Source organism: Diuraphis noxia, unplaced genomic scaffold, assembly GCF_037042655.1.
Source record: "Diuraphis noxia isolate RWA-SAM2 unplaced genomic scaffold, SU_Dnox_SAM2 contig0003, whole genome shotgun sequence".
Classification (NCBI taxonomy): Eukaryota; Metazoa; Arthropoda; class Insecta; order Hemiptera; family Aphididae; genus Diuraphis; species Diuraphis noxia.
In genome coordinates, this window is record NW_028301713.1 from 43,865,292 (window position 1) to 43,879,997 (window position 14,706).

The 14,706-nt window shown below is 29.4% G+C and overlaps 1 protein-coding gene across 7 annotated transcripts in view; it reads right to left on the bottom strand.

Moving 5' to 3' along the window:
* Nucleotides 1–14,706, bottom strand: part of Glut1 (Glucose transporter 1) — an 84,837-nt gene that overhangs the window by 55,500 nt on the left and 14,631 nt on the right. For all 7 annotated transcript variants that reach the window (XM_089222745.1, XM_089222750.1, XM_089222749.1 and 4 more), the window contains exon 2: nucleotides 3,680–3,788. The gene's annotated coding sequence lies outside the window, so the exon portion shown is untranslated. The remainder of the gene's footprint in view (nucleotides 1–3,679; nucleotides 3,789–14,706) is intronic.

Genomic DNA, 14,706 nt, shown 5'->3' on the forward strand with positions numbered 1-14,706 from the left:
AAATAATTTAAAAATAACGTACCACCGTCTTATCAACTCGGTTAAACGAATAATCATATCCAACGTCCAACCCATTATACCACACGATATAATCACAAAAGCAATTACTAATATCCTAATTAGAATTCTTTCTTCGATTCCATTCATGAAAGCTGGTGTTGGTAATGAGGAGTATGATCATCATATAGGCAGTTTTCGACGACAATTATATATAGGTACACCAGGGCAACAACGAAAAAATGCCGAATTAAATTCTAATTAACTTCAACCAAACAGATTATCGGATACTTTTCTCCGATGATCCGTAATGACATTATGTGTTATCTTTGTATACATTTAGGTCATACATCAAACCATTGTAAAAACATTAATGAAAATAAAAACAAGTTCCAGTCAAATCAACAATAACCGACCTCCGGACACCAGAGAATACGATACAGAAAACCACACACAGAATTAACCGGATGCCCCCACCAACTCAAATATTATTAGTGAAACCATTCCTCACCCAATAACAAATTTGATTACTCAAATTTAAGAGCCAGCCGGTCATGGGAAAAGACTGCCTCCCACTGAATCGATTCATAGTAGCCCTGATCGCACACGGAATATAGTGAATCCTGAAAACAATTCACCTGCTACGACGTCAATACAAAGCCAACAAACTAACAATGGTACACTCACAACCATGCTATTAAACTCAAATAAATCCAACAAAACCATACAACCAACACCTAATAAAACTAAACGCTCAAATTCTATAGAACAAATTGTAAATAAGCTAGACGAATCACTAATAACTGCCAAATCCGCTTTCAATCAAATACCGAACCTAAAAATAACTTTCTCCCAGCTCAAATATATTATAGAAAACACGCTTGGCGTGCAACATCCTATTAGCATACTCAAATAATTCAATATTTCACCGAAGGAGATGATCGAAATTATTGACACCATTCATCCGAAAATCAAAACCTCAGTATTAAAAGCAGGCTCACGATACTAAACAAAGCATTAGTCAACAGTAACCCTCCAGAGTGACCCATTTTCACTACAGCAATAAATAAATACCTAAAAAGATAATAATAAAAAATAAAAATAAATATGGCTAACATAAACCCTGCCATTATCCAATGGAACATAAATGGTTTTTTTTTAAAAAAAAGATGAACTTGAACTAATTATACAAGATCATAATCCACAAATAATATGCCTCCAAGAATAAAACTTTAAAGAAAACTACATAGCTCCCCTCAAAAATTATAAAGGTGACAGCAAAAACCGTCTAGAAACAGGTAGAGCCAGTGGCGATACGTCTATCTATGTTAAAGATTTTATATCAAGTCAAACTCTCTACATCCATAGTGAACTAGAAGTCTTGGTGGTACAAATTAAAATGAAAGAAAAAATTCATAATATGCAACATATATCTCCCCAACCAAAAAAATTTCAACACTATGGATATAGAACACATCATTCAACAACTTCCCACATCTTTCATCATTCTAGCCTCTAGGTCACTTTAATGCTTATAGTCCTATATGGAGATCCACTAAAACAGACCCCAGAAGTAAAGAAATTGAAAAACTACTCGACAAAGATAACATCGCTATACTCAACGACTCAACACCAACACACATTAATTTAGCAAACGGAAATTTTTTATGTATTGATCTGACTGTCTGTTCATCTTCACTCGCTCATAGAATCGAATGGAAAGTATTACCCAACATATTAACTAGTGATAATATTCCAATAAAAATAACTTTTACCCCTAAGATCAAATAAAAACAAAGTCAAAGATGGAACCTTAAAAACCCAAACTGGACACTTTTCAGTGAAATGGTGTATGAAGAAGTTTCCAAACTATCCACCACTAACCAAAGCATTAATGAAATGGTCAGAATATTCACAGCAATATTAACCCTAACAGCGGAAAAAACTATTGGAAGCCACATAAATCAAACCTCCAAACCAAAAGTTCCTTAGTGGAATGATGCGATGAGAACATAAAAAAAAAATGCACTGAACACATTTAAAAAAAAACGAATCTCAAGAAAACTTTATTCAACTTATAAAACTAAGAGCCAAATCTAAGTTCTTAATCAAGAATAGTAAAAAGGAATCATGTGAAAAATTCACAAGTACCATAAACAACAATACACACCCATCACTTATCTGGAATAATATTAGATCACTTAAAGGTTTAAATCAAGACCAGGAAATTCATATAACGATGAGTTCGGAACAACATCTGAACCAGATGAGGTTGCCCAAAAAATCGGTACTTACTTCCAAGACAAGAGATTTTGAACTAAATATGTAAAATTACGGCAATGTTTAAATTATCTTAGATAAAAATTCATACAAGTTTTCCTTTTTAAATCTAAGATTTGAAAGTTTTTAATAATCTATAATATATCCTAGACAGATAAACCGTCTCCACTCAGAATCGTTCAGATCATTTACATTTTTTTTTGTTTATAACTGATTGTAATGAAATGTATAACTGCGTAGAATAAAATACCTAATTTAATCCACAGAATTATGTAGGTAGGTATAATATTTATAGAAACTTAAATAATATCAAAATAATTATCTTGACAGGTACTTGACGTTAGGTTAGATTTTAAATTTAAAATTAAAATTAACTAAATTGTAGCATTAAAATGTTAAATAATATTTTGTCTTAAATTAAATAGCTTATTAAAAATAAAACGTTTATCATTTTAAAAAATTGATTTGGGGGGGGGGGGGGCGGTGTGAGATTTTTAAAATCTAAGAGGGGCATTGAGTAAAAAAAGGTTGGGAAACACTGTTCTAGACAGATAAACCGTCTCCGCTCAGAATTGTTTTTCGTATACAATGATATAATATCATTGGATTCAAATTTAATTCCATCCATTACAGTAACCCACTTGTAACCATTGTACAGCACAGAGTGATATCTACGACTTACTCGCTTTTTTTTAATAATATTACATTGTAATTATGTGAGTATTTAAAAATATATTGATATTGCTTATTATGATAGTTATTATTTGAAGTAGGAATTTCAGGAATTGTGCAAAATTCTCGAATATTTGTGGCAATGTGAAAATTACCATTCAATAAATTTTAAAATGATTAATCAATCATTAAACCTATCTATCTAATGATTACTTATCAACATGGGCTGACTGAATAATTTGTTATTGGCGCATTAAATGTAATAATTATAATGTGTATAAAAATATGAGAAAATTTGTTTATAAATTAAAATAATCTCATTAAAATCATTAAAATCTTAACTACCTATATTCAATTATTATTAAAACAATTTAAAACATTTAAATTTTTTTAGGAATTAAGTAATATGCTCCTTTTTATAGCAGTGTTTAATTTCGTAACTGGAAATCTATTTTGGCGACTTTGGAATGAAATGTGCACATTCTAAATGGATAATGTAAGCTTTTCCTTAATTAGATCAGTAGCGATCACTAAAATCGGACTTATTGTACTAATCAAGATTTCCTATTAACATACGTATAATACAATTAGACTAGGTACCTATTTACATTATTACGAGTTATCATTACTTATCATCTAGTAATGTCTGTGCCAGAACTAAAATGTAGAAATAATATTATAGGTAAGGTAGTATCGCCTATATAAATATAGGTAATAATATGTTACTTACCAGTAAACATGAATATGGTTCTATTCAATTGAAATATTTGAGACTGAGAGTTCAGCAAGAAGAAAATATTTATTCTTGTTCTTTTTTGTTTCAAACTATAATTGAAAATCTAAAACAAACCAATTAGCATATTAGCAAAATAATTAATTATAATTCTTAACTAATGAGTATATTATTAAATTATTTAGTATATCATTATTTGTTGGTAAATAGTGTTTTTATGAAATTTCAAAATGAGCACCTATATATTATATTACATATTATTCATATGCTTAAGTGTCTCAAAAGGCATACATTTTTCCATAATATTTAAATTTTAGAACCGAGCTTAACATCTTAAGTCCTGGTCAGTTCATAATTTACACCTTCCATTTAAAATCCAATAATAAAATATACGTCACTAAAAGATTCACTACATGGCTCTCAATCTGTATTTTAAATTTCATAAATAGGCTGAGACTCTTTTGCGCACATAATAATATATTTTTTAAATTTAAGCGACTCGTTGGCGCGAAAAATTGTGAGCAAAGAAAACCATCTTATATATTGTACAATTTTGGATATACAGGGTGTTTGTATACTCTTAAAGTAAAACGTTTATTTTTAATCGTGGTTTCCGATCAGTTTTTATCCATCAATAATGTTATAATCGCGATTACTGTAATTATTTATGATATTTATTAAATTTTTATGCTTTTATTATAACAATGACTTGATTGTAAATTTTTTTTTTTATTAACAAAATTATAAATAATGGCTTGTTAAGGGTATTATGCCAAATTAAATAGCTTAAACATTTTTAAGCCCGCCAGTCTATGACACCAGAATACGAATAAATTTCATACTTCGGAAAATTTTAAAGTTTTAAATTTTTAAGTCCAATTTTAACAATCAAGCTAAAATGTTTTAGACAATAATTCAATTTTTATACACAAAAATATAATCCAACTTTTGATAATTTTTCCTAATCTTGTAATTACTTGGTAGGTATTGAGAATTTCAAAAAAATTCTCTTCTTTAGAATATCGAACTGGAACGATTTTTAGTCAAAAAAGGTATTAGAATTTTCAGACCTATATATCTACCAATAGACATGTACATAAAATAAAAAAATATGAAGAAAATTAACGTCATCGTAAGCCAATAGATATTTTTACATAAAATCTAAAATAATAATTTAATGTGATGTGATTGCTTATTGTACTTTTTTTATGTACAGATTATATAAAATCTAAATTAAAAAAAAAAATGAAAAAAAAAATGTGATGTGATTGGTAATATGATGCAAATCGTATTTAATCTTCAGCCTCAAATAAATTATTTGGTTAATTTGGTAGCTAAGTTTTGATTTGACCCATTGATGCATATGCCTTCTAATATATATTCAGATTTTGTACGAAAAACGCCTAAAAACTCAATAAGGTTTTTAAAGAATCTATGCATAATGCTTTTTGCTAAAAATGACTTGAAGTGAAAAAAACTCGTCCTAAAATTGTGTATTTGAACCTATGCATTTAAAAACTTAATCCAACGCATTAAAATATAATTTGTTCGTTAAATATGAATAATATGATGTGTGATAATAATTTATATAAAGTAATATTTAATTATTATTTATATGATTAAAGTTAGTACCTATTCACATTGTAAGTTTTCACATTATTATACTCTATTATTGATCAATTAGTTACAAATATAGACGGATGAAATTATATTTGTAAAGTTTGTGTAATTAATATGATTGATTAAGCTATTTACTTTATAATACCTATTATAATTTCCGAATCCATCAAATTAGGTGTCTAAACAAGATCAAAGTACATTTTTATTGGATTAGTATTTAGTACTCTAAAGATTAACGTTAAAATGATAACTAAGAACCTATAATAAAATATAAAAACAACCTATCAAAGAATAGGTTTAATCTAAAGATTGATCATCGATCACCAATTTATGCATAGAATTATAATTATGTTTATATAATCAATGATGTTAATATTTTATATATACAAGACTTATAGTATATGTTTAATTAATAATGTATAAATACTATTTCTGATTAATAGCGTACGCAGAATTTTAGTTCGGTTAAGGTTTTACATGAGTTAACAATTTACATTACTTTTTACTAAACAGTTTCTCTATAATTAGTTATAACAAATTGTAATTAATAATAAATTAAAAATTTATTTTATATCTATTAAAAATTACTAACAATTGATCGACTCTGTCTATTGAAATGGTGATAAATAAGTTTTTTTTGTAAAAGGAAGACATTTCAGAGGGAGGTCAGAACCCTAGAACCCTACTCCCTGCGTACGCCAAAGGTTTCTGACTAATTAGATATTCAGATTTAATCATACCTATTAGGAAATATTTTTTTTAAATATGATGAAATAATTACTTTAATGTTTAAATACTATAATTTGATGTTATTAATAATAATACATAGGTTTATCATCCAACCACTGTAAAAGTAGTACATATTATATTCACATAGGAGGAATAAGTATTATTAATTTCATCCTTCCCGAATTTTATACTATATTAAAGTTTTTTTATATAAATATATACATATTAAAAATAATATCGAGGGAGAGTTGTACTATATATTCAATAATAATACAAGTTCATAAAAAAAAAAAAACAAATAATGACGAGTAATGCACATATGAGCTGAGTTTACAATACATACGAGTATTGTGAAATTCAATGAATGAATTAACCGATTATAAGCATCTATTTCAGACCGCAGACCATATAGTCACTTACATAAATACCTGTATAATACATTATATTTGTGTATTGTTTGTAGATGCGTATATTCGTGGTATTACAATGAGCACCAGGTGGCTAGGTATTAACTGCTAATCACTTATCGGCGTAATAACATTTATCAAGTTAACATAAAGGCATTTTTTGATTTATCAGTATAATGTTTGTAATATATAATTACTATACATATTTCTATGTATATATGTATATTACACTGGTAGAACACATAAATATTTATAGTGTTTTTATATACTACATAAAGTGATTTATTCTGTTACATTAATTCATATATTCATTCGGATACTTTTTATGATTTTGAAAAATATAACGTTTTTCATTTTAAGCCAATTAGATATAACGCTTTGTTTTAAAAAGAAAACCTTTTGAAATTTATTATTTACAAAGGTTATAATTTATATTATATTAAACTATGAAATCAATATTTTTCATATAATGTAAATTTTTAATCATGATAGGTTAGGTATTCATCGAATGTTGAACGAATATTTCCAACTGTGCACCACATATACTCGTACAGTGTAGGATGTCCAGATTTCCTAACACCATATCACCCATTATATCTGATCTTATTAGAATATAAATGTACGTTTACAACCAGGGCCAGATTGGTCAAATTCAGCCAACGCCATATATTACCTATATGGTTTATGCAAATTCAACACTTAGACTCCATTTTTTCAACATTAAACTATTAAATATTTTCAGTAAGCAGTCTCACGAATCACGACTTAAAGGCCCAAAATTGTCACGGCACACCGAGTTTTACTCGGTAACTCGGCGGGTCAATCCGGCCTTGTTTACAATAGTATTTGATGTGTTTATGACCTAACCCAATTGTTTTACCAAAACACACGTGGAACATCATAATTAACAATAATTACAATCCATCATGCAGTATAAACGCACATTAGTTTTATTTTTGGCGTCTGCAAGTATACCTATATAGCTTTCAATCATAATACTACGAGAACCCTAGATTTCCAAATGCAACTTAATAATCATTATATCATTACAATATATTTATGTGATCAGTAAACCACGTAAAATATTTAGTGACTAGCACAATCACATGTAGAAAAATCAGCAACTATTTTAACCAGTGAGAAGCTATACCGCGCTTAGAGGTATAATACACTGCAATACTGCTGTAATGTATATACATTCAAATAAACACATTTCAGTGGCGCACAGTAGATTTTTAACAAGGGTGTCGAAAATATATATCTCGCGGTACCCACCCACCCACAAGTAAAATCTGAGTTTATACTCTTTATTACAATTAATATTAAATTAAACAAATAGGTATTTATCAAAATAACATCCGAATTCACCCAGAACCAGTCACACTCACCCAGTCACCCACCAATTCTCTGAGGGGTGTTAGTCGACACCCCTGACCCCCCCCCCCCCCAGTGTGCGCCACTGACACATTTAATAAAAATATACATCTATGCACTCCAAATTAAAATGTATGTGGATGAGGTCAAAATGTCAATGCTGCAGTTAAAATGATTACGCGAATTATACGGGGGGGGGGGGGGGAAGTAACACATATTGATATTATGACAGATTTGATGGGTGTTTTAGAGATGTTGACCGATTAAAATTTAAACCGATTGTTTTATTATAGGAATATAAGTCGATATTATACTGTTTCTGTATTGCTTCTTCTTATTCTGCTACTTCTACGTGCAGCCCGTTAAGTATATTGTGATCCATCCGGGCATCCGCACGTAATATATAGATAATAATGCGATTATACGATATATATAGCGTGCGTATATAATAATAATATGTTCGGCCTCGAAATCTAAATTGTATCGCGCGTGGTGGTTCGAGCAGTACCGTGGGGGGGGGGGGGTTGACGGAGGGAAAATATTATTAGGTCTTGATATTCAATAGGCAATCGTGTTATGCAAATGTGTTCGTTTCTCGAGAGTACAATGCATATATTAATTTTGCGTGATAATAATACGACTCACGTGTAGGTGGCAAACGGATTCCTTAAGCGCGGCGGTGAACCATCATGATATTATTATACAAAAATTTATGATCAGGCGCGGTTAGAAAATCGTTTTAGAAACAAATACAATTTATTGTAATATTATTTGTCAATATAATATCGTTTAGCCCGGATAAGATAATATCGTTTAACGACATTAACAATTTTATTTATATTTTAAACGTATGGATGTTAAGTCTCATTGGCCATTTATTACATACAATATGAGTACATAATATTATATACCATGCCCAAAGGTTACAACTCCCTTGGATCCCACGTCTGTGCATTACAGAACAAACATAATATTACGCGCTTTGGGCGGATGACGCGGCGGCGACAGATGAAAACGAGAACAGCGGCGGCAGTTCCATAGGGCGAACGGGTGAGTGTCGGCTGCGGCGGCGGCGGTGGCCACAGCGTGGTGTGGAAGGGTGAAGAAGTGGCGACCGGTCCATATGAGAGCGCCACGCCCTGAGTTACCCTTGGCTGGCTGGCTGGCTGGCCGGCCGGCGTATTGATCCGGGGGGGAACACCGCCGCCGCGGTAGCGAGAGACAGTGTAGTAATGCGCTCCGCTCTCGCTTAAATATCCGTATATATATTATATACATATAAATACACGCAGTGGCCCGCGCGCGCGCACTTACGTCTATTATGTATTATGTCATTTTCTGCGTATAAATATATTATTCATATTATGTCTACAACATAATAATAATTATTATATGCATAATATTGAGATGCATTTTATCATACCACTGCAGATGATCACATACGTTAAATATGATATTGTATATAGGCACCAGGAGCTGCAATATTTCAGAATATTGTGTGTATTATAACTAAATTTACCAATACTCTTAATAATGATGGCCACTCTAAAAACAATAATATCTTCAGATTGAGTAACAAAAATAATTACTTACTTGAACATCACGATGCAAGAATATTGTTATAGGTATTACAATTTTTAATTCAATCAAAAGTTTATGGAAACAATGATATCCAGTAGATAATTTATTACAGTTGATATTAATAAAGTACTTAAAATGTTCCAATAGATAGATGAAATAATCGATCTTTATCTAAGTGGAATTTAAATTCAACAAATCAATCTTTGATCATATAAAAAATGTCTAAAACCATTAAGTGTCTATCATTTTCAATGACAAGTCTGAAGTAAAATATAAAGAGCATTTATGATGGGATGCAACGTATACGATTGCATCATTCAATTGATGCCCCTGATATAAGTCCAACCTCTTCATGGGGTTGTATAAATAATAATGTTATATTATTATAATTCGTTATAATACATTGAGTATTAGTGATTATACGACTGATGCTGCGCACTTGAATTTGAGGGATAAATTCGTCGTATGTATAGACGGAGGGATATAAGACAAAACTATTAGGTGGCACTCACACATTTTCTGTAATCGACATGTCCCCCAGAGGAAGCAAGGCATTTTGATTTTGAATGAGTTTTTTTTAAGCGTATGCAGACGAGTTTTGATGATAGTAATCACTAATCATACTTCGAGTACTATTTATTGGAAACATGTCGTATTTTTATCAATTTTTAGCGGAAGTACTTTTCCACATTAAAACATATAGTTAATGCGTACTTAGAGCTCAGTTAAATCATGTACCGCGTTAAACGATATTTAATTTAGACCTGCTGATAAAATAGGTAAGCCTTTATTAATTAATTAATCATCGCGGCTGCCGCGGCAGGTTAAATCTGTCTGCGATAATATTAATTATATAATACAAATTTAACAAGTATAAATTAACTTTTTGATACTAATATACTATTGTAACTGATTAACATTTCCCAGTAAAACCGTTTTTCTCGTTGAACATAAAATAGAATAATATTAAACATTATATAATATTAAACATTTTAAATACTCCTCGCTAAACTCATTTTTAATGTGCTTTTAAATTTCTTTAAGCTAACATTATGTGATTTTGTCACTAGTTTATCTTATTATATGCAATTTGGGAAGATAAATGAAGTGGTTGAATATTGGGAGTAGAACGCTTAATAATTTCAGTGGCAGAAATGACAACAATCAATCAACGCGTACTGCGTAGACCGGTCATCCCCCTCCCTATTGTAACGACAAAAGAAGTTTCATCATCATCTTGCATTATTTGTGTGACATGAATGAATATGACGCTTACAAATTGACTCAACTACTCAAGTATATAGTATTGAACTACTGAAAACAAAACAAAATTTGGTCACGTATGCCGGTATACCTACTCAATCGGTTTTAGCTGTTAATAGTTTTGATTTTATCAGGAATTCAATAACAAAGTATGCTTTCGACGGTAAATTAAACTACTATAGTCACTAGTTACTACACAATATATATATATATATATATATAATGTTTTTTTTTTATCGTTAATTTGTGTCAACATTTTCATACATATATAATTCTTGAAAATGTCATACGACCATGTACATTCATTAAGGTACTTTATAAGTTCGACATTCCACAGCGAGTGAGGTTTCCCGGCTAGAATAATATATTATTTCAAATGACTTAGAGTAAATGTAACAAGCAGTAAATTGTACACGGCGGAAAGCAATAATGATGACGCATATTTCCAGTCCATGAAGTCCAGTGGGTTACTATGTGTGGTACTACACGTGTGTGGGTATATATTTTTTCCTATATATTATACTTTTTTTCGTATAATATACTATTTTAGAATGTTGTACAGCTTTATATTTATTTGGCAAACGACTTTGTCGAAACGTCACCTAGACCAAAAATTTCACGGCATGTTTGTTTCTCTTCCCGACCTCTGCTCGGTCGTATTATATCCTTTCGGCCACAAGTTCAGTAAGTTGTGTATAAATCACTGGGACGGTGCGCGCGCGAAACCTTTTTGTGCGCCTTTGCCCGCATTGCTCGCGCGTGTATATAGTTGTAAATTCATACACGCAGATATAAATTCTTGGGACGTAACGGAACGTATTTTATTTGAGCTTATTGGACCATGTTGTTAAAGCGAGAGAAAGAGTGTGAGTGTGTATGTACATGTATGAGAAAAAAAGTGCGAGAAAGTGGAGCGATAGAGGGGATAGTAAGTTTTCTAGTGATATTTTCCCATGATCATATTTTTATAAATGTATAAAAAAAAATCATTCGAAATATTATTCTACATTGGTAAGTGTAATATTATTGAGTCATACACTCATATACTTTCGGTGTAAGTTTTCCCATAAAATATAATATAAATGTATACAATTTCACTTAAATATTATATATAGCCATATAGATACAACAGCTTAATTGCAATATTAGTATTAATATTAAATAACGATAAATGAATCTAAACATTATATTAGGTCAGTTATTGAAATTGATTAATTTGATTATATCGAAGTGTTGATTAAAATGATTAAATAAAAAAATAAAATAAAATGTCGCTAGCTCATTTTTATCCACGATCCAAATTTATTTTGTTTGGTCATTTCTATTATACTTACCTTGGTTTTCCCTGCAGTTTTCCTTCCCAGTCATCCATAAGTAAATATAAGCCATTATTGTTCAGCATAAATTAAACGCTGTAAATAATGTCTGGACTGCGCCAGGTGCATTTAGGGAGCTTTATACCATATAATCCCCTTATCCCTTCCCCTTACCATCTACTATACACAGTAGTTTGTTGTAAAATATTGTTTCCTCCTTGTCCTTCTCTTATGTTTTCTTGGCTTCAAGACAACGACCGTTTCTTTATTTCATTATTATTTTTATTATTATTATTATCATTATATATATAAATAAAAAAAAAACTAGAACTTTCAGTGCCATGTTCCTTGAGGGTGTGGTGTTTTTGGAACCGGTCCAAGAGTCTCCTGACATATTGACCAAGTTAACTTGGCTCTAAAGTGAATTAACTATGGTACCAACCAGCACCATACATTTTCTCTAAGCTAAAGGGGTTCAGGTTTAATACCCGGGTAGCTCATAATGAACAACCAACGATACCTTTTTCATCCCCTTTAACTTGGTTAGTGTAAAAAAAACATATTTTTCCACATTCACATAATAATTTACGACTGAGGAGTGAATTTTTCATCAAAATATAATGCAGGCTCATATAAAAATAAAATGTTCTTCAAATAATTGTTATTAGTTAAAACACTAATGAATATTTTATGAACTATACCTACTATACAAAGATATATTTTAGATATATAATACTAATGTGAAATATTAATGACATTGATAATATATTATTTTGATTATATTTTTTGCAGCAAAAAAAAAGTTATAGGTACAATAATAAGTTGGTCCTTAAAATTTAAGACAAACATTGCATATTACTTGTATTTAAAAATAAAAATACAAAAACACAAAATAGAGGTTTTATGAATAATTTATTTGTTATTTCATTTAATAATTCCATTGTAATTAAACGTTTTTTTTTTTTACTTTTGAGATAATAAACAATAATATTAATGGAAAAAACACGATGAGAGACGGATTTTTTATATATTCTTCTATTTCTTCAATTCACATTATCCAACAATAGATTTAGTATTGTCTTCCCTACTATTATAAACGTGGTTTTCGTAAAAAGATCTACAACAGATAGGAATTTCATGTCTTTTTGTCCCAAGGTAATTTTATTAAGAGTGTGTCAGTGGAAAAACTAAGGAAAATAGAACATTTTATACAAAAACCACATTCAAATAAGTTTTCAAAAATTAAAATTAAAAATCTGGAACACTTCCAATCCAATCAAATTTGGCAGACCGACCGTATTTTTAATTCCAAAAGTATACGTATATTTTCATCTTTATTATTCGAAATAAATAATACTAACAAAAAAAAATGCTTTTAAGTAATTATTTGCACATTTTACCCTTTTATATATAAACTATTATTTGCATAAGATTTGATAAAAAAAAAAAAAAAAAATAGAAAAACCTAATTAATGTATTATGAATATAAATTTATACCTATACACATTTATATTAGATTAAATATAAAAGGATATAAAAACATTTGGTATGATGAGTAATTTTGATATTGTATCGTTTATTAATTATTTTATACATTATGTTTGATGGATTAATATTGTGAAGAATAAAATATCAATATCTGGTAATACCTAAAATCTAGGTATAAATTGAATATATTATGAGTAATAATTATTTGTTACATTATTACTATTGTATGTTTTAATTATTTTCGTGTTTTTTATCACTGTTTTATTCCTGATGGTTATTATAGTCATTTGTCAAAAAATATTTCCAAATTTACATTCTTAATGTGTTAATTATCTATTATTATAAATTATAATAGTATCACGATATTTTCTTTTATACATATCACAAAATTATGATTTCACGGCGTTTTGTATAGTCTTTTTAGACACACCACTGTCAATAAGACTTTTTATACTTCACCAAAATTTTACGAGTAGGTATACTATATAAGTATGTTATAATTATTTCATTAACTTGTAAAAACTTAAAATTAATTAAACTACAACAGTTTAGTTATAATATGAGAATAAGCAGGATAATTATTGTATAGTTTTTATTTTAATGTCACTGTTTTTTGATAAAATCTTTAATTATTTCATTTTAATCTCATCTGTAAGTAAGTTTTAATACCAAGTTTAACATGTGTTTCATTTTATTGATCCAAAGAATAAAGATGTTATGTCGAATGAAACTCTTAAAATATTATTTCGTTTAGGTAACCGATTAATTTATCGTGGGTATGATTGGGAGCCGTGATAATTGATCATCAAACAAAAGTTTTTAATTCATAGAGATTTTATTTAACAAAATGTACCTAGGTACTTCGTAAGGAAAATGAATATATTATGTATATATATAACTGAAAAATTCAAAATAAATCATTTATTAGCCGTCATAACCCACTAAGCAGTAACTCCAAAAAACGAGTTTTTCAAGAAACAATAAAATAGTTTTCGACACTAAATTAGACCGTAAAGTATAAATAATAATTTTTAAACATTAAAGAGATGCTTTTTATTGTATTTTTCAAGAGGATATTATTGAATACAAAAAAAAAGTTGTTTGGTACATTTTATGGGTATTAATGGAATTACTGCTTTTTAGCTTATATTAGTCAGAAGATTAAAAGCAGTAAGAAGTACACTTTTATTTGGAGTTACTGCCAAATGGCTTCTGATATCATTGGCATGTGTTAGAGTTACTGCTT